The following is a 22148-nucleotide window of genomic DNA, read 5'->3' as shown; positions in this document are numbered from 1 at the left end:
TTAAAACACATGGAATGTACCTGAATAAGCATTGCCAGCATAAATCAAAGAGAAAAATTATTCTGAATGTAAGCTTCTTTGTCATATTACTTACTGGAAACCTGTTTAGACTTTTTGAACAATTTTTCGACCTTTGCTCATCTAATGCTGTTTCTTTATCACTTTCTATCTTTATTACTATGACTATACATCTCCAGTGCTGCTAACTTGAACAACTTCTTACTGAAAACTTAATGTGTGGCAGTTCATGTTAGAGGCCTGAGGCAACCAATGAATAAAACACAAATGGCCAATTGTGGGGACAGTTGCTACAATAAATGTGTTTGGGGTCCCTACAGAGTTAGGGTCATTCCCATCACAGTCGGTGCTCAAAGATCCTTAGAGTGGTACCGATTCTGAGACTCCTTAATACAAAGTAGGTGCTTCAGCCCTCAGAGTTATCTCCCAGTCCAGTCATTTTGCTAAAGACATTGCAAGTTGATGATGAAGGACATAATTTTATACAGCTTCAATATCCATGAAATACATTGGTTAAAAGCTAATACAAATTTCTTGTGTCATTTTTGTCTGCAAACTGCATTCCCAGTAGCAAAAGAGAAAACATTTCATTTTCTTGGTGGGGGGGTGAGAGCGGGTGATGAAATGAGGAATATAAGGTAGAAGAAAAAAAGAAAGACATCACAAATAACATGATCTTTTATTTTGTTTTTGTTTTTATTTTTGGGCCACACTCAGTAATACTCAGGGGTTACTCCTGGCTATGTGCTCAGAAATCACTCCTGGCTCAGGGGACTCTATGGGATGCTGAGGATGGAACCAAGGTCTATCCTGGATCGGCCGTGTGCAAGGCAAACTCCTTACCACTGTGCTATCGCTCCAGCTCAATAACATAATATTATGTGAGAAACAACCATTTTCAGAAAAATTTTTCTGAAAAATTAATAGTGACTAAGTCATTTGAACACATTGACCACAAACCCAATTCCCTCAAAAATGAAGTGAACATTTTTAATATTTTTGCCAACTCTCACTTGGAGTACACTCCAATTATTAACAATCTCTTTTCATTGTGTAAATGCCATGTTTTCTCTTTATATCAGATAATGCCTATTTAAGAAGCAAAAAGAAAAATAATGTAAACCCAAACCTTTTTTTACTATTTTGAAAATAGATATGCAACATCTCTTTACTCAACAGATGTTGGATAAACATAATTGCAAAGAAGCAATTATGATTTTAAAAAAATCCCTCAAAACATTGATAAATGTTTATTTTGGAGATGCTTTTGTACTCAAATACATTCGAAAACTGAACACAGATCACAAAAAAGTACTTTATCATCCCTCAAAAAAACATTAAATAACAAAAAATAACATAAAACACTAGGCCTTCTTTCCTGAGAATAGTAAATATTTCATCTAAAACATATTGGAATTGATTTATTTCCTGGAAAGAAAATTTAGTCATTTTTAAAGACAATTTTTACTTGGTATAACTAACCATGGTAGAAAAGTCCTGTCCTTAAAACCTAGGTTCTGATTTCATCATACCTCTAGGGAAGAAAAGTACATCAGAAAAAGCAGCGATTAAGCAAGGTGAACCCTTGCTTAATCTCTTAATCATGAGTAGTTGCAGAGAAATATTTTTGTAACAGACTAAAATATTTGTAATATTTTGAATATATGAGGATAAAATGAACATATCAAACACGATTTGCATAGGGCTTACTGGAACCCACATTTTATGGTACATCCTTATTATCTCAGAAGCTATAGTATCTGAGCACTGCGTTCAAAAATTAAAAAAAGGAAGTTTCAACTCCCTTGATTCTTATGTACCCACATGCTCTTGAACCTGTCACTAATGCATCCTTGTAATATACTATTTTCTGAATGTGTCCAAATTATCTCCTATTAGACTGACTGCTAGCAGATAGAGAGAACATAGGCCTTGCTTCTTTCACTTCTCAAGATCCTAATAAAATACCTAAAATAATAAGTGATTATCAGTTGGGGGTAGTTTTGTAGGTTTTTTTGGTTTTTGGTTTTTGGTTTTTGGGTCACACCCAACAGCGCTCAGAGGTTACTCCTGGCTCTAGGCTCAGAAATCGCTCCTGGCAGGCTCTAGGGACCATATGATTCGAACCACAGACCTTCTGCATGCAAGGCAAATGCCTTACCTCCATGCTATCTCTCCAGCCCCTAGTTTTTTTTTTAATTAATCACCTTGAAATCACCTTTTTAATAATCACCTTGAAATTACAAAGTTAATAATGACTGGGTTTCTGGGTTTCAACATTAATACCTTCACCAATGTCCACTTTCCTCTACCATTTACCTCCCACAAGTTTGCTTCTACAAGAGGCTTTTTTTTTATACATATAAATTTTTCCACTGTGGTTTTCAATACTGTTGCTGATAGGGTTCATACATAACACTTCTCAGCACCACTTTCTCCTCCTCTTTCAATGCTTTCCTACACCACTGGCATGTCCCATGTCCCACTCCTTCCCGACCCCATCTCACACACCACCTCACACCACCCTGCCTTATCTTCCAGCCACAACAAGGGGTTGTTTTGTCTTTGAGTCTTTGTTATTTCATCATAGACCTGAACTCATAAAATAGAGAGAGAGAGAGGAAGTATCTAGAAAATATATAGGCAGAAGTCTCCCTGACTTCTTTGAGGATAAAACACTACTGACAAAGTAAATGGAAACAAAGATAAAAAAAAATGGGACTACATTAAACTAATAAGCTTTTGTACCTCAAAAGAAGTGAAGACCAGGATATAGAGAGAACTCATGGAGTAGGAGAAATTATTTACCCAATGCCCATCTGATAAGGGGTTAATATAAAGAATGTATAAAGTAAGAAAAATAATCCAATTTTATCAAAAATGATGATTATCAAATTTAAATGCCACCATTCATCTCAAAATATAAATATATTACATCCAAAGCACAAAAAGACAGGGCTAGAGACACAGTACCATTGATCCCAGTTCTATCCATGGCCTACATAGACTCCTGAGCACTATCAGGCAGAGCAAGAACATAACCAGGAAGTGCCCTGGGTTTGGCCCAAACAACCACCCTCACCAATTAAAAAAAAACCGACAAAATGAGGTTCTTTTCAATAGCATATTAAACCTTGTGGGTGGGAAATACATGCCCATCACAGTGTCAGTCATGCATTTAAAATCTGGTTATACAAAATAAACCTCAAAGGGAAGAAATACAACACATTCACTGTTGGGTGTCTATCCCCAGAACAGAAAAACATTCATTCAAAAGTATGTAAGCCTACCACTACTCATCTCAGCACTCAGCACAACAGCTAAGATTTGGCACCAACCTAGATGCCCAATAATAGATGAAGATGTGGTGTGTATATATATATACACTATTCATCTATTATTGGGCATCTAGGTTGGTGCCAAATCTTAGCTGTTGTGCTGAGTGCTGTATATATACACATATATACACATATATACACATATACACATATATAATGGAATACTACATAGCTGTAAGAAAGGATGCAATCATGCAATTTGCAGCTACATGGACAGAACTGGAAGATAGTATGTTAACTAAAGTTAATAAGCCAGAATAATAATAATAAATACAGGATGATATCTCTATATATGGTATTTAGAATAATTGCATAAGGAATGCAATAGTTTAAATGGGGGTTGTTTAGAATACTCTTGATCCAAGAGAATAGTGAGAAGAAAAGAAACTGAGTGGAAGGAGGAAAAGACAAATGTGAAATGATTAGGGACAGGTGTCAAGCAGACTCAGGTGTTCTGGAGGTGATAGAAAGACAGCACTAAGTATTCAAACCACAAAGTCAAAACAATGATCCACAAGGTCTAAAGTTTCCAGGGTCGGTCTCAAACTTGCGGCCCGCGGGCAGCAAACAGCCCTCCGTACAACATTTTGTGGCCCTGCCCTAGAGGAATCTTTTTTTGTTTTGTTTTGTTTTAGTTTTTTGGGTCACACCCCCCAATGTTCAAGGCTTACTACTGACTTTGCACTCAAGGATAACCCCGACTTTGCCTCCTGCGGCCCGCAGGTAAATTGAGTTTGAGACCGCTGGTCAAACTTAAAAAGGTTAGTTTTGATGGCAGGCTGGTGCAGGGGGAGGTATATGATGAACTCTGGAAGTATTGTTGGAGGGAGATTGGCAGTGGTGGTGAGATTGGTGCTGAAACACTGGTTGTTTAAAAATTATAAGTAACTTTATAAATCACATGCTTTCATAAAAAATATTTAATAAAAAAAGAAATGCATGACACAGACTATCTAAAGGATTTAAGTGCTGCATAAAGATTCTACAAAGCTATGCTAAGCATCAGAAACTTTTATTGTTACTAAACTCACTCCTCAGGTCAGAGCAATAGTACAGCAGTAGGGCATTTGTCTTGCACTCCGCTGACCTGGGAGGGTCCTGTGTTTGATTACCAGCATCCTCCATGGTCCCCTGAACCTGCAAGGAGCAATTTCTGAAAGCAGAGCCAGGAGTAACCCCTGAGTGCCACCAGCTGTGGCCAAAAAAAAAACAAAATAAATAAATAAATAAAGTCATTCTTCACCATCAAATATTCCAAATGATTACTAGTCAACCTAAAGTTAAGAAGTTCCAGAAAAAAATGCTGGAAAAATAATCATATCATGTCAAACTTATTTCAGTCATGCTCAAAGATAACCCAAGACCCAAGTAAGGGTTATAATCTAAGCACCATCTAGGGTTATCATGAGATTGTACAAATAAAACCCAGAAAACTGATTCAGACAGCATAGAACTGTACTTAATTAGATTTATTTGTGTTTAGCAAAGCCAAAATTTAATTTTTATAGGATTCTTATTTTAAATAAGAATGAACATGAACATGAACATAATGAAAGCAAAAACTGAAATAGAAAGCAAAATAATTGATAAATAATTGAGCGAGATTATTAAATTTTAGTACCAAAAAATTAAAATAAATCATGTTTTCCTCCACACAGTTCAATAAAGCCCTTTTAATATAATATAATAAACTTCAGCATATCAAATTGTATTACTAACAATTTTTCTCTAATTGTGGAGATAGGATTAGCAAAAAATATATTTAGGTGTCTTTATAATAACCCTGTTCTGTTATATTACTTTAATTTCTCAAAAATAGAAAACCTTTCAAAAATTTCTTAAACTCAAATGTGAATTAAAAGAGAAAAAAATAGACCTGAAGCACTGATTTTTTTTTACATTAAGAAAATAAAGGGGGGGGGGGCGGCGAGGTGGCGCTAGAGGTAAGGTGTCTGCCTTGCAACCGCTAGCCAAGGAAGGACCGTGGTTCGATCCCCTGGCGTCCCATATGGTCCCCCCAAGCCAGGGGCGATTTCTGAGTGCTTAGCCAGGAGTAACCCCTGAGCATCAAACGAATGTGGCCCGAATAACCAAAAAAGGAAAAAAAAAGAAAAGAAAAAAGAAAAGAAAAAGGTTTTCATGTAGTTCTTAGAAATACAAAGCTATTTGGGAAACCATGAAGTGATTTATAGAGAAAAATGTGAAGCAGCAAATTATGCATAAATTTCCCACTTCTAGAGCTTCCTCCATCATTGCAGAAAGATGTAAACCAAGTTAAATTATCTAATTCCAACATCTTAAAGATCATTTTTCAGTGACCTTCCTGTAATGTGTGTGTATGTGTGTGAACAAAGCAAAAATTAAATATCCACCAAGGATGAGAATAATATTTAGTTTTAAAATCAACGATGATTTGTAAAGTCATGCTTCAAGTATATGGCAGTCATCCTATAAATTCAACACACTGTTAGAATTTTTTTATAACTTTGTTGTGATTTTATTTTATTTGTATGTATAGATTTGCAGTGACAAAGGTATAGCTCAGGGTCTCATGCATAAAATGCATTTACCAATGTAAACCACATCCCAAGCCCTAATTTTTATAATTTCAAATTAGTAAGTTTAGGAATAGTCTATGTGAAAGGCCCATGTGTCTAGACATACTAAATCAAATAAACAGTTCCATGAGAATCAGAATAGTGTCAAATAGCATAAACTGTCAATTCTCATTGATTCAAGGGACAATTACAGTGTTTGGAAAACAGCCAACACTTCATTTCATCTTGCAAAAGTATCTACCTAAAGTATTTCATCTCTTATAGCCAGACATCACTTTAGAAGTGGTAACAAACTAGCAATTATAAAGTCCATATCATGAGAGAGGTGCTGCTGTACAGTACAATATATAGTACAGCATTTAATTTTACACAATTCCCTAGGATATCAACACTCTAATCTTATTTTATTATAAGGGGAATTGAGATGTCAAGCCCAAGACCACAGTCTAAGTGACAAATATTACAGACTGGGTCTGGTGCCTAATCCTGATCTACTGCATAATTTACTTTTACTAGATTTACTTTTACACTAAAAATAAAATCACTGGGACATAAAGACATCTCCTCTTTTATCTTTAATAGTCAAAATAATTTTAATTTGTTAAAATGAATTAATTTCTTTAATATTCAAAATTATATTTAATTTGTGGATTAAATGGTTCCAACTACAGGTCATAATGAGATTCATGGATGATCCATTTATTTCAACATATATATTTCATATCAGGGTCTCAGATTATTGAGTGACTGAGGTTTTTATTTTCTCTTCTCACTTCTTATACATTGTGAAATCTACTGCACATTGATGAGTCACTATATTCAGCCCTAACACTTTTTCCCTCCATTGGGGTATATGATGTGCCCTTTATATAACTTCTCTAGAAACTGAATCCCAGGATTTTCCCTCCTGGGTGTTTTCATCTTGACTCTTTATGGTCCATGATACCACATGAGGTTGCCAATAAAATGAAATCAAACTGATGGAATGTGGCAAGTTATTATTTCTTTTTTTCTCAATCTTGCAGTTTCATATAAAATCCATAGACAATCACTCCATACTTGTTTTTCCTATGATATTCACAACAATTTTCCCAGCTCTATGAGCATCATGACTTCACATTAGCCAAAGTAACCATGCTTCATTAGCACTCTCAGGAATTGGAACAAAAGGATATGGCATTTTATTCTCTTTTCAATATTGTGTGTGCTCTTGAGAGCATCAGGCACAACATTTATGCCCACCAGTGTGTCAGCACAGAAAGATGAGAGCTAACACTTTTTCAACCTTGTGAAATAACACCTAACCTAAAGTTTACTTCTGAATCATTTGCAACTAGATAGTTCAATAGTGTTAGATATACTCACAGACTTCCCCAAGTTTCAGTGCTATCAGAGTACATTTAAGTGGCTATGAACAAAATATCATAAGTAGGAAGCTTGTGAACAACAGAAATGTATTTATCTAGTACTTAAGGCAGGAACCCAAGATTAGGGTGCCAAGATGGTTTAGTTTAGTGAGGATTTTCTTCCAAGTCCAGGCTTAACACTGTTTCCTCTCATGGAAGAAAAGGTTAGAGAACTTTAAATGGATCACTTATAAGAGAATAAAACCAATTGTGAGGGTTCTACTCTATAGTTTATTTGTCTTCCAGAACATCCACCTACCCTTTTGAAAATTAAGATATCAAGTCTGAGGAGAGAATGAAATGGTACAGCACATGCCTAGCATTATATGGCATTATAACCTTTTGAAAATCTGATAATAGCTATTGATTCCAACCTCAAAATACAATGATGTATTAAATAAAATATCCCTAAAACTCATGAGATTATTAAAGCCCTGTCTCCAAAAGTCAACTATAAATTCAAATAAAGAACCCTATTTAGAGCCTAGAGAACTAATACACAGTTTAAGGTGATTTCTGTGCATGTGTCAGATACTAGTTCTACTCCTAGCACTTCATGGTCCCCAAAGTACTTGCAGAAGTGACCCCTTAGCACAGAGTTAAGAGTACTCCCCAAGGGACTGGAGAGATAGCATGGAAGTAGGGCTTTGCCTTGAATGCAGGACGGTAGTTCGAATCCTGGCATCCCATATGGTCCCCCGAGCTTGCCAGGAGCGATTTCTGAGCACAAAGCCAGGAGTAATCCCTGAGTGCTGCCATGTGTAACCCAAAAAAAACAAAATCAAAAAACAAAACGAGGGCCCGGAGAGATAGCGCAGCGGTGTTTGCCTTGCAAGCAGCCGATCCAGGACCTAAGGTGGTTGGTTCGAATTCCAGTGTCCCATATGGTCCCCCGTGCCTGCCAGGGGCCATTTCTGAGCAGACAGCCAGGAGTAACCCCTGAGCACCGCCGGGTGTGGCCCAAAAACCAAAGAAAAAAAAAAAAGAGAGTAGTCCCAAAGCATCACCATGTGTGGCCCAAATATGCCTCCCCAAAAAATAATCACTAAATTTTTTTGGTCCTGTTTCACACTCAGATTTATCAATTCTCCTATTCTGTATTATTTTTAAATATTAAACTTCAGTAATAAATTGTAATAGACTATATTTAGAAAATGTTTTCATAAAACAGTCCTTTATTTACCAAAAAATAAATCAACAAATATTTGAAAAAACAGCCACACTGTTTATTAAAGGAACCACATAGAAGCAAAATAATTTCCTGGTGTCCCATTTATGTTCTAACACATACTCATAGAGTAGTTTCCCACCAAAGTGGGAAGTACCTCATACCTGAAAGTGAGCCAACTGACAAATAGGCATGCAAGTGAAGCTACCTTTTACGGAATGACTCCTTCTGACAATAACATCTGATAATAAGAAAAGCACAAGACTGATTTCAGATCAAATCAGATAATTTGATCACTACCCTTCCAAGTGCAAGATACTATACTTAATTAACAATGTTTACTGTTTTTATTGCCTCCTTGCATCTTCTTTTATTTTTTCCTTTTCTTTCCTTTTCTTTGGGGGGTGGGTGTTGAGGCCACACCTGGCAGCACTCAGAGGTTACTCATGTCTCTGTGCTCAGAACTTGCTCCTGGCAGGCCCAGGGGACCATATGGGATGGCAGGGATCAAACCTAGGCCTGTTCTGGGTCGGCAGCATGCCAGGCAAACACTCCATATTGTGCTATCACCCCAGCCCACCTCCTTGCATTTTCTTTTTTTTTTTAATATCTTTCTTGCATTTTCTTATACTTCTGATCATCTAAATGCATTAGATTTTTAGAGGTAATATTCTGGAGCTAATTATCTCTCATTTACTTTCTGTCCAAATTTTAAGGAAACAGATAACAGCTAATACTTCATTTTTGTTCTATTTGGGCAGATCTAAGTTAAAATTCTTAAGGTATATTAAAAATATTACATTTTTGGGGGCCAGAGTAATAGCACAGCTGTAGGGTGTTTACCTTGCACTCTACCAACCCTGGACGGACCTGAGTTCAATCCCTGGCATCCTATATGGTCCCCCGAAACTGCCAAGAGCAATTTTTGAGCAGAGTCAGGAGTAACCCCTGAGTACCGCTGGGTGTGACCCACTACATATATATATTATTTTTAATATATCATAGTTTTAGAAATATAAAAACTTTAGAAGTATGCTCCAAAAACATTTATCTGTGCAAATTCTATATATAATATCTGGGACTTCGTGAGATCCCACCATAAACTGTGGACTCCAAACAAATTATAAACCTATCTTTGTGTTTAGTAGAAAACTGTGAGCCAACACTTTCATTATTTCTATATACCCTATCCATGAAAGAGCATTAGAGGCTAACTCTGCTTTACCTTTAAGAATGTTCAATTGCGGGGCCGGCGAGATGGCGCTAGAGGTAAGGTGTCTGCCTTGCAAGCGCTAGCCAAGGAAGGACTGCGGTTCTATTCCCCGGTGTCCCTATGGTCCCCCCAAGCCAGGGGCGATTTCTGAGTGCTTAACCAGGAGTAACCCCTGAGCATCAAACGGGTGTGGCCAGAAAAACCAAAAAAAAAAAGAATGTTCATTTGCAAACATCATTCATCAGAAATAACCACCATTAGATTCCTTCAAAATCTAGAAATTGAGCTCCCATTCGACCCAGCTATTCCACTCCTAGGGATATACCCTAAGAACACAAGAATACAATACAAAAACCCCTTCCTCACACCTATATTTATTGCAGCACTATTCACAATAGCCAGGCTCTGGAAACAACCAAGATGCCCTTCCACAGACGAATGGCTAAAGAAACTGTGGTACATATACACAATGCAATATTATGCAGCCGTCATGAGAGATGAAGTCATGAAATTTTCCTATACATGGATGCACATGGAATCTATCATGCTGAGTGAAATAAGTCAGAGGGAGAGAGAGAGAGATGCAGAATAGTCTCACTCATCTATGGGTTTTAAGAAAAATAAGTCATCTTTGTAACAATCCTCAGAGACAATGAGAGGAGGGCTGGAACACCAGCTCACTCCATGGAACACCAGCTCACTCCATGAAGCTCACCACAAAGAGTGGTGAGTGTAATTATAGAAATAACTACACAGAGAACTACCATAATCAAGTGAATGAATGAGGGAACTGGAAAGCTTGTCTGGAGTACAGGTGGGGGTGGGGTGGGATGGAGGGAGATTTGGGACATTGGTGGTGGGAATGTTGCACGGGTGAAGGGGGTGTTCTTTACATGACTGAAACCTAATCTCAATCATTTATGTAATCAAGATGTTCAAATAAAGAAGAAAAAAAATTCTCGTCGAAAAAAGAAAGAACCACCATTGCATTCTCTTTGTTATCCAATGAATTTCTCAAAGCTAAAGCTCTCTATATACTGGCTCTTTTCTATTTCAAAGGTTGAGAAGCTTAGGGATGATAGTTTCTGCATCTTCCACTGTGACTACCTTTACCTCTCTAGAGAGCTAATCAGTCGACATCCTGGTGCTGGCAACACAAACAAGTCAGGATTTAGTCTGGCTAGCACAGGGAGTAACTGGTAAATCACAGTCACCACTGGAGCTCATCTCATATTCTCACCTCCCCTAGTTTCCTCAAAGATTTTGTCTTAGCACACCTTCACTGCCTTTTCTCAAATTCCTTTTTTTATGTTTTGGGGGATCTTGGGGTTTTTTTTGCCACACCCAATGGCACTAAGGGGTTACTCCTAGCTCTACACTCAGAAATCGTTCCTCGCAGACTCAGGAGACCATGAGGGGTACTGAGGATTGACCCTGGGTCAGTCCCAGGTTGGCAGCATGCAAAGGCAACACCTTACCACTGTGCTATCACTCCAGATCCTAAAATTCCCTTTAAATTCATTAACTCCAATATTCAGTCATCTCTATTCTTCCACTGAACTCCAAAATCATGTTAAATCTTAAATAGCCACTTCTTTATTAAAATAATTTCCAAAAATATATGAATTTCTTCTAACTGGGACCACTTTTTTTTTTTTTTTTTTTTTTTTTGGTTTTTGGCTCACACCCAGCAACACTCAGGGGTTACTCCTGGTTCTAGGCTCAGAAATCGCTCCTGGCAAGCTCAGGGGACCATATGGGATGCCGGGATTCGAACCAATGACCATTTGCATGAAAGGCAAACGGCTTACCTCCATGCTATCTCTCCGGCCCTATCTGAGACCACTTTTGCCTTGTTCTATAAGGTTGCCATAGTTCTGGATACCCCCAGGGAAGAATATACTGTTATTATTTGCAGTAATTAAACTTACTAATATTTAATATCCCATTTTAATTATGCTATAAAACAATAAGCCAGCAGAAGTAAAATGAAGCATGAAATCTGTATGAGAGCAATAAAAAGTTTTCAAGAGTTCAACATTCTTAGTTACTTCTCCCTCAACTATGTGATTGGAAACCAAGATAGCATTTTAAATGCTGGTCTCCTTGAAACACATAAAAACTCTAAATATAAAAAAGTTTTAAAAAGCATTTCCAGGCTCTGCCATAATGGTTTCCTGGTAAACAGAAAGACATGTTTGCTATTCTACCCCCACTCGGGGATTGTGGCAATTAATTATTCAACATTTGAAAGTGCTTTGGAGATAGGGAGCTAAGTGCTAAAAATCATCATCAATTTTCAAAAAAAAAAATCACACACTTAAAGTGAACTCACCAGGTTTACAATTGGAAACTAAATCATTAGTATAAGTTCATGTTTTCTTTTTCCATTTCACTTAGATCATTAGACCAAAGAGCCAACATTCATTCATATGGAAATTTTCATATAGAACAATAAATTCTAATAATGTCTTCACTGAAATTTATAGTGATGCTTATTGAGTATTTTTCTTTTATTTGAAATAATAAACTTCACTAAAGTCTTTAATTTTAAAAACTTAGAGAAATTAAAATCTATTTCTTATACTTCTTTGTTAGCTATCACGTAAGTAAACACAAGCATTTAACTGTCCATGACCACATTACCTATATAATTTTAGGTAAACAAGCTCAGAAACTGGTCCTGATCAGATCTCTAAGTAAAAGTAAGTTGTTCTACTCAAATAAAAAGTGCGTTCTATTTAAATAAAAGTGAATTTCCCCCTCCTTATTTATATAAAACATTCTGTTTTGAATTAATTTATTTTTAAAAAAAAAAAAGGGTTTTTTTTGGTTTTTGGGCCACACTCAGCAGTATTCAGGTGTTAACTCCTAGCTCTGCACTCAGAAATCACTCCTGGCAGGCTCAGGGCATCATATGGGATGTTGGAAATCAAACTCATGTCCATCTGGATCAGCTGTGTACAAGGCTGTGTACAAGGCCCTATTACTGTACTATTTCTCCAGCCCCAATTTATTTCAATTTTATTTGATTTTTGGCTTTTGGGCCACATCCAGTGATGCTCAGGGGTTACTCCTGGCTATGTGCTCAGAAATCACTCCTGGCTTGGGGGATCATATGGGACACTGGGGGATCGAACCAGTTTGTCCCAGATCAGCGCATGCAAGGCAAACGCCCTATCGCTGTGCCACCACTCTGGCCCTCCTACTTAAATTTCTAACAAAGAAATATTTTTTTGTCAAATAGCTAAAACTCATTTAATAATATGGATCATGGAGTAGTACATAGGTAAAGTATTTGCCTTGCATGTATCTGACCCCAGATCCATCTTGGGCAATGCATATTGTACCACCAGGAGCCCAGAGCACAGAATCAAGAATAAGCTCTGAGCATTAATAAGTGTGACATAAAGCCCCATTAAAAAAGAGAGAGAGAGAGAGAGAGGCCAGAGAGAGAGCATGGAGGTAAGCCATTTGCCTTTCATGCAGAAGGTCATTGGTTCAAATCCCCGGTGTCCCATATGGTCCCCCGAGCCAGCCAGGAGCGATTTCTGAGCATAGAGCCAGGAGTAACCCCTGAGTGCTGCCAGGTGTGACCCAAAAACAAACAAACAAACAAAAACAAACAAACAAAAAAGAAGTGAAAAGAGAAAAAAAAAAAAAACCTCAGTCACTCAATAATCTGAACACAGAGTCAGGAGTAACTCCTGAGTGCTGCTGGGCATGACACAAAAACAGAAAAATAAAAGTTGAAACTGTGCTGTTTGGGAAAAATATGGATGAATCTCGGGATAAAGAAGACAGCTCAAAGAACTAAAGCACAAGACTGGAATAAACAGTGCTCTGTGTGCTATCAGAACACTTACCTCCCAAGCACCATTGACTATCAGCACCACTCAGGAAGACAAAAAAAGGAAAAGAAACAAAAAAGAAGAAAAAGATAAATCTTGAGATAATTCTATCAAATAAAATAAGAAAATGAGAGACAATTAGACAATTGAGTACAGATATGTAGAAAATGTTCTAACTTAAACAAATATACTAAAAAATAAAAAGTACTACCTAGGAACAGTAAAGAAAATATGGTGGTTACCCCAGGCAAAGGAAAAAGAAAAGTGGGAAGAATTAATAAAGACATTTTCATTGTGGAGCAGCACTGGAACTTTGGTGGTACTTATGCTTATAGTTTTGTACATGTAAAGAAGGCCAGAGGGATGGTGCAAGGCCTAATCACTTGCCTTGCATGCAGTCAACTATGGTTCAATTTCCAGCCTTGCATTAATCACAGAACCAGGAATAACCCCTGACCATCTCTATATATGACTCGCAAGTCAAATTAAAACATATACACAGTGAGAGGCATGAAGTTAAAACCATGAAATACATGATAAATCAATAACAAAAAAATAATATTGAGAAATACTTAAATATCAGTATTTTACTTTATATATTCTACCTAGGCGAAGGATCATATATACAAATTTAGAATGTCCTGTTTTTTAGAATTAAAAGTCATACTGGTATAGTCTTCTTGACATGAAACTTGTTTCCCATTAGAAATAAACCAACATCTTCTCTAAAAATAGGGATTTTTATGCAGAGAAATCATCCAGATGTACAGTTTTAGAAGTGATCTTTGATTTCAAAAAGGGTTTGTTACAAGATGAGTTTTTATCATCTTTGATGTTAATACTTTTTCATGTCTTTGTGTCAACTTTAAATCTTTGTCTGTAGTGGGTGGTCCTTTCCATTGGGACTCAAGAGACCCAGGAGACCCACACCTAGTGATTCTCCGCCAACCAGGCCAGTTCAATGCAAAGATGCTACTGAGTTCAACTTCAAATCATTTTATGCATCTTTTGTCACCCTTCCAAATATCTCCTCCTCTCCAAAAATAACTGTATATAAATAACTATAGGGGCCGGACAGATAGCATGGCAGTAAGGCATTCGCCTTGCATGCAAAAGGTCGGTGGTTCGAATCCTGCATCCCATATGGTCCCCTGAGCCTGCCAGGAGCAATTTCTGAGCATAGAGCCAGGAGGAACCCCTGAGCGCTGCCAGGTGTGACCCAAAAACCAAACTATATATACATATTATATATGTATATAACATATATGTATATGGAAGTAAAATTTTAATTGAGCGTGACATTCTTTTTTTTTTGAGTGTGACATTCTTTTTTTGAGTGTAACGTTCTTAATATCAATAAGAAAATAAAGAATTATGATGTGCATATGTCATATGTTATACGGATAAGTGTTTTTGTGTCCTAGGGATAAATACTAAAAAGGCATTGCTGGGTCATATGAGAGCTCTATTATTACTTTTCCATAGGGACTGAACCAGGTAATATTCCCACTAGCAGTGGGAAAATTTCCATTTTCATCACATCCCTGCCAACTCAGATTGTTCCCAGTTGTTTTTAATATGTGCCATATACAACCCATTATTCCTTGCAGCATTAAGCACAATAGCTTAGTGTCAAACTAAGGACAAAATATGGAATCAACCTAGGTGCCCAACAGTATGAGTAAATAATTAAGATGCGGTATATAAACACAATGGAATACCATGCAGCTTCAAGGAAAAATGCCAACCATTGCAACTTGTGTGGAACTGTATGATATGTTAAGCAAAATCAGAAGAAAGACAAACACTGGATGTTCTCACTAATCTCTGATGTGCAAAATAACAGGACAAAGGAATGTAAGGTATCAAAAGGGGGAATACCTAGGCCACCCTGGTCCCTATATTATGAAACAAAGAAAAAAAAAACTGAAAGTAGGTAGTAAGAAGAGATGTATGGCAGGCAACAGGAGCAGAGGCCTCAGACAAATTGGTTAGCTATACTTTTCATAAAATCTTCACCTTCTACAGGTCACAATAAATGTGGAGGTAATGTATTTTTTTTTTTTTTTTGGTTTTTGGGCCACACCCGGCGGTGCTCAGGGGTTACTCCTGGCTGTCTGCTCAGAAATAGCTCCTGGCAGGGACGGGGGACCATATGGGACACCGGGATTCGAACCAACCACCTTTGGTCCTGGATTGGCTGCTTGCAAGGCAAACGCCGCTGTGCTATCTCTCCGGGCCCGGTAATGTATTTTTCATGGCTCACTCCTTAAATTTTCATTTGCCTTAGAAATCAAAAAATGGGGGCCACAGAAATAGCACAGCAGTAGGGAGTTTGCCTTGTATGCAGCAGATCCAGAACAGATCAAATGCCAGCATCCCATATGGTCCCCATGCCTGCCAGGAGAGATTTCTGAGCACAGAGCCAGGAGTAACCCCTGAGACCCGCCAGGTGTGACCCAAAAACAAAAAAGAAAGACAAAAAAAATTAAAATGGAAAAATTTACAAGCGACTTAAAACTAGGGAAGAAAATGGGCTTATAAAATGTCTTTTAAATATCAATATTTCAAAGGAGTGTGGTGATATATTATCCTTTGTTGTGCTGTCTTTTTTAGGGTGCACCAATAGGCTACTGGTATAAACAGAAGACATGGTGATTTTAGGTATATTAAGAAGTACTTTATATAACACATTTTTCATTGTCTCTGCTTTAAATGTCCCCAGAAAAATCAGACCATTCCTTAAAAAAAATAAGTAATATGAAGCATTTGCATATTTTTAGGAAGGAAAGAGAAAGGGAGCAAGGAAATCATTTCAAATTAAATGTTTTCCATCCATTTGAACATGAAAGAGATAAAAACTGTCTAAAGAAATTAGCTATATCCCCAAGTGAATGAGAAAATGAATTGGCAGGGACTGAACCTCCATGAGAACATTACTTTGAATCAAAACCAAATTTCTAAAACACTCCAGGTTATCTGCTCTATTTTGAATACTAAAATATTGAAAAGAATGATTCCGAAGTTTTTTTAATGAAACAATTTAATTCAATGGTATTGTTAAACTTTTTTGGTGATATGTTGTAATGTAATTAGTGTGCATGAATTAAATCCATTTTTTTCTTTTTTTCTTTGTATATTTATTTTAAGTGTATTTTCTTTTTTTAATAATTTTATTGTGCTCAATGTGAATTACAAGTCTTTCAAAGTGATATTTAAAGTACATAGTGACATTGAATCAGGGGTATTCCTACCACCAGTGTTGTCCTCCTTCCAACCCTGTTCCCAGCATTCCCTTTTTTGCCCCCCGGAATGTTAGTATAACTGACCCTCTCTGTGTATAGCTGGTTGAAGAAGAAGAAAGAAGAAGAAGAAAGAAGAAGAAGAAGAAGAAGAAGAAGAAGAAGAAGAAGAAGAAGAAGAAGAAGAAGAAGAAGAAGAAGAAGAAGAAGAAGAAGAAGAAGAAGAGGCGGTGGCGCTAAAGGTAAGGTGCCTGCCTTGCCTGCGCTAGCCTTGGACGGACCGAGGTTCGATTCCCTGGTGTCCCATATGGTCCCCCAAGCCAGGAGCAACTTCTGAGCACATAGCCAGGAGTAACCCCTGAGCGTTACCGGGTGTGGCCCAAAAACCAAAAAAAAAAAAAAAAAAAAGAAAGAAGGAGGAGGAGGAGAAGAAAGAGGAGGAGGAGGAGAAGAAAGAAGAAGAAGAAGAAGAAGAAGAAGAAGAAGAAGAAGAAGAAGAAGAAGAAGAAGAAGAAGAAGAAGAAGAAGAAGAAGAAGAAACCAAAAACCCAAAATATAAAAAACAAAACCAACAAAAAACTGGGAGGAGTCAGTCTAGGGGTTATAAATATCTATTTAAAATGAAGAAAGAGGGGGAAAAGAAGACAATCATAACACAAAAGCAAAAATAAATAAATAAAAATAAACCAAAAAAAATCAACAACAATCATATAAATAAAACAAGGGTGGAGAAACCCTGTATCAATAGGCCAAAGGACTTCCCTTTCTAATCTCCCCAATATTTACTATGCCTATGCAAAAACAAAAACAAAAACCCAAAAACCAAAAATCTTGCCACACCAGCCCTCCTCCCTTTTTTCTTTTCTTTCTTTTTTTTTTTTCTCTTTCTTTTGGTCTCGTGGTTATTGTTTTGTTGTTGTATTTGTTGCTGTGGTGTTTTTTTTGTAGTTGCTAGATTTGGTCTTTTGTTTGATTGCTGCTTCTTTTTGTGTTTTATCTAAATTCATTTTTAAAAGCACAAATATGTGTTTACATGGTTTTGAAGTACAGGACTATCACAATAATACTTACTTCCAAAATGCCAAATGCCCTTCACTGCAGTCTCTTAGCTTCCACCAAGTTCTTGGGATAGAGTGGAAAAACATATAGCATTTTTTTTTCATAATCTCCATTCTGCTTTTCAAAGAGGCTGAACCAGTTTATATTTCCACCAATAAAGAATGAGGATTCCTTCTTCTTCATATCCCCATCAACACTTGTCATTTTGGGGGAGGAATATTTACATGTAGCTCATCTCATAGGTGTGAAATAACATTACTGCTTTGATTTTGTATGGTCAAGTTAACTAGTAATATCATCTGGACTTTGAGGGTGAAGGTGGTGATCTTAATAGATTTCTTTATTTCATGCTGATTTTTTTAGGGGGAGGGCCATATCAGGCAGTGCTCAGGGATTACTCCTGGCTCTAAACTCAGAAATTACGCCTGGTAGGTTGGGGGGACCAGATGGAACACCAGGGATTGAACCAAGGTCAGCTGTGTGCAAAGCAAATGCCCTACCCACTGTGCTCTCCGCTCAGGCCCCCTGATTAATTTTTTGAGTAGTTGTAGGAGTCTAGAAGATTTTCTAAGCTTTCCAACTTACTGGCATAAAGTTATTCATAGCAGTCTTTTAAGCGCCTTTGCATTTCTATGGTACCTGCTGTGAATTTCTTTCTTTCTGATTCTACTGATTAGAGTTTTACTCATGTTTTTAACCTGAAGCTAGCTGAGGATTTGTAACTATATATATTCTTTAAATAGACTTGTGTTACAGTTTGTTGTTGGGTTTTTTTTTTACCCCCCTCCAACCGGGTTTTTTTTTTTTATCTCATTTGTTTCCACTATAATTGCTCTTATTTCCTTTCTTCTATTGACTTTGGGTTTCATTTTTTCTTCATTTTCTAGTAGTAAAAATTAATCTAACTATATCTTTAAGAAAAAAATAGTTGGGGGGATGGAGAGATAGCGTGGAGGTAAGGCGTTTGCCTTGCATGCAGAAGGACAGTGGTTCGAATCCTAGCATCCCATATGGTCCCCTGAGTGTGACCCAAAAACAAAGACAAAAACAAAAACAAAAAGAGAGATAGTTGGGGCCGAAGTGATAGCACAGTGGTAAAGCATTTGCTTTCTATGTGGTCTACCTGGAAGGACCAGGTTCAATTCCCGGCATCCCACGTGGTCCCTGAAGCCTGCCACAAGCTATTTTTGAGTGCAGAGCCAGGAGTGACCCCTGAGTGTTAGGTGTGGCCGAAAAACCTAAATAAATAAATGTATAAAAAAAAGGCAAAAAGATAGCTATGTGCAACTAGTTACGGAATATGTATATCAGAAACATTCTGTCACTTGCTTAGACACTTAGTAAAGCTTCATTTATCAGAAAATTCAATTGAAGTAATATTTCCTATTCTAATCATAGCTGATACCTAAAATATTCCTGTAATATAGACATAAAGATTCCCAAAGATGGGTTCCCAGAAATGAGTTCCTCAAAATATTATTTCTCCTTCCTTAATTCTAAGACTGCAACTCATAGTACCTAGTGTCCAACCATCAGGCATTCACACTTTCCCATCTTCGTATTGAATCACTGACTATGAAAAGTAATAGGGATTCCTTTTTTCCAGTTTACACATGTAGCATCAACCAGACTGAAGCCTGGTCAACATACACTAGTTTTTTCTGATGGTCTATGTTTATAAAGGTGTTATTCCAGGGCAATTAATAGGGTCCTTCCATCACAAAAACTAAAACTATAGGTTTCAACAGGAATACATGGCCCAAGATTTCCTAAGCTTACTAATTTATGGGCACAACATTACATCTAAGAAAAGTTATCTAAAAATAAGTAACTCTTATTATTATTTAGGTAAATATTAAATAATTTTACTCAGGCACATTACTTACGTGAAATACTATATTATTTAGTTAGTATAGAGTACTTACATAATAAAATTATCTGACTTATTGGTAAAAAAAAATAGTTCTATACCTACACAAAATTATTTCTACTTCATTTAGTTAAAAAAGCTATTTTAAGATTGGAGCAATAGCACAGTAGTAGGGTTTTTGCCTTGCATGCAGCTGATTCAGGATGGACCTCGGTTCCCTGCATCCCATATGATCCTTCAAGCCAGGAGCAATTTCTGAGTGCATAGCCAGAAGTAACCCCTGAGTGTGGCCCAAAAACCAAAAAAAAAAAGTTATTTCATGTTAGTGTAATTATCTCAAATGAACACAGAATTAAATGTGTTGGTTTCAACTTAGAAATAGCATTCAATTTTTTTCTAATATTATGGATCTGATTTTTTTCCAAACTATAAATATGATTGAGAAAACTTTACAAGGGGATTTAAATATCTAATCAGTTTAAAACTTCAAATATAACAATGAGCTTCTGGGCAAAGTCAACTGCTGAGATAAGACGTTCAGAGGTAGGTAAACTTTGTAGGAAATGGCACCAGAGGTCAGACATATAATCCTGTAGTCCAACATTCAGTTCCATCAAAGAAAAATTGTTGTACACTATAATAAGTGACTTAAAGAGAGTGCAATGAAAGAGTCCTAGGTAAAGAGAGAATACCATCAAAAACAGGAGGTCTATTTACCAAACATATCCATATTCTTTTTTTAATTGTATAAATACTTATTCTAAAAGATTTGTTCTGGACTTCCTCCTTTGAATGAAACCAGTTTCAATACCATAAATGTTAACACTTTTATAGCCATGATAACTAAACTATAACAAAAATATTAAATTATAGTAAGAAGAATCCAGTTTTTCCTCTTGGAATGAAAAACTGGTCACATAAATACTCATTACAAAAATGACGATTTTTTTTTTTATTTCTGCTAAATGTATTTTGATTATTAGTTTTTAGATTTGCTGAAAAGTATTCACAAGATTATAAATTTAGGTTAGGTCTCTTTTTCAAACTATTCTGCTATAGATTTCAGCCCCCATTTTAATTTCTGACTATTCTCCTAAAGAAACATTCCTCTATATTCATGATATGAAGTATGCATTGTACTAGACTTTTCCCAGTAACATCTATCCAAAGATATAAGACCAAACTTTCAAGGGAGCATTTTAAGGAAATTACGTAGATACAGGACATAATAACATAAACATTTGCATTAGAAGCCCATTCTAGGGGTTGGAGACATAGTACAACAGGTAGAGAGCACTTGCTTTGCATGCAGCCACAATGAATAGGATTCCTGGCATTCTATACAGTCCACTTAGCACCGCCAGAGATAATTTGTAAGTACAGAGCAGATCAATCCCTGAGGATTGTTTATTGGACCCCTTCCCAAAAAAGACCATTCTATTAGGTAACACTTAAATTCAAATACCTAGTTCAAATATAATATTTATCAATAGATTAAATACTAGTGAAATACTGAGATTTCACTGGAAATATATGTATATTTAATAGATAAAACATGTATTTTAAATATATCAATTTTCTGTTACATTCACATATATGGTAAAATGTGAAGGTTATAAGTAAAACAATATATACCTAAGACATAAAGAGGGACATAAAGTGACGGAAAGAGCATAGTACTGTTCTTTTACCTTAATAAAAAATTGGGTACTACAATGGTGCCCTAATACCAGCATCTTAAAGGACTGCACTTTACTCTTTACCCTCCTATTTGAATTATATATGTCTAAATATTTTATTAGAATATCTGGATTTAAAATTACTTTCAATATAATTCATTTTAAAAATATAGCTTGAATGAGGTAAAAAACCAAGTTAAACCCTGGTGTGAATAAACAAGTCAATGAGTGACTCCCCTCTCCTAACATTGGACACTTTTCCAATTCACTTTTCCTCATTCAAGCTATTTTTCTTAAATCAATCATATTAAAACCCCAAAACACTAGGTGTGCCTAATTTCATTCTCTAAAGTACCTACTATATAAGTCATGGTTAATAAGTAAGCAATTCTTCAGAGAAGGTATAAAAAAATTATACTTCCTCATAAGCCCTTTTGGGAAAATGCCTTTTCAGATCTCTATGCGCAGTGTCATTGAGGGAGATTGGAGGGAAGGCTTTATAAAAGTTTTTCACAATTTCCTATGACCCTACAATTACTTCACACAAAAAGTTCTTTTTTATGGTACTAAAAACTGGGAAGGTTCAGTGACTAAAGACCTCTCTCACAAGCATGAAGCCAAGCATTGATCCCCAGGGTCTCCCATAAGCATCAAGTCGTCCTGCAACTCTACTCTGCAGCACCCTCAGCCCATTCTGTAGCCTAGTCACAGACAAGTGAGTACTTCACCAAGAAAACAAGTACAGC

At 36.6% G+C, this 22148-nt stretch overlaps 1 protein-coding gene and 1 pseudogene across 2 annotated transcripts in view; both read right to left on the bottom strand.

Annotated features, from left to right (window-relative positions):
• Positions 1-22148, bottom strand: part of SLC4A4 (solute carrier family 4 member 4) — a 468271-nt gene that overhangs the window by 428316 nt on the left and 17807 nt on the right. The gene's annotated exons all lie outside the window — the stretch shown is intronic.
• On the bottom strand, positions 6793-8682 carry LOC126032172 (40S ribosomal protein S15a-like; annotated as a pseudogene).

The sequence above is a fragment of the Suncus etruscus genome, chromosome 16 (assembly GCF_024139225.1).
Source record: "Suncus etruscus isolate mSunEtr1 chromosome 16, mSunEtr1.pri.cur, whole genome shotgun sequence".
In the NCBI taxonomy this organism is placed as follows: Eukaryota; Metazoa; Chordata; class Mammalia; order Eulipotyphla; family Soricidae; genus Suncus; species Suncus etruscus.
The sequence above is the reverse complement of the archived record's forward strand: the minus strand, read 5'-3'. Positions and strand labels throughout refer to the sequence as shown.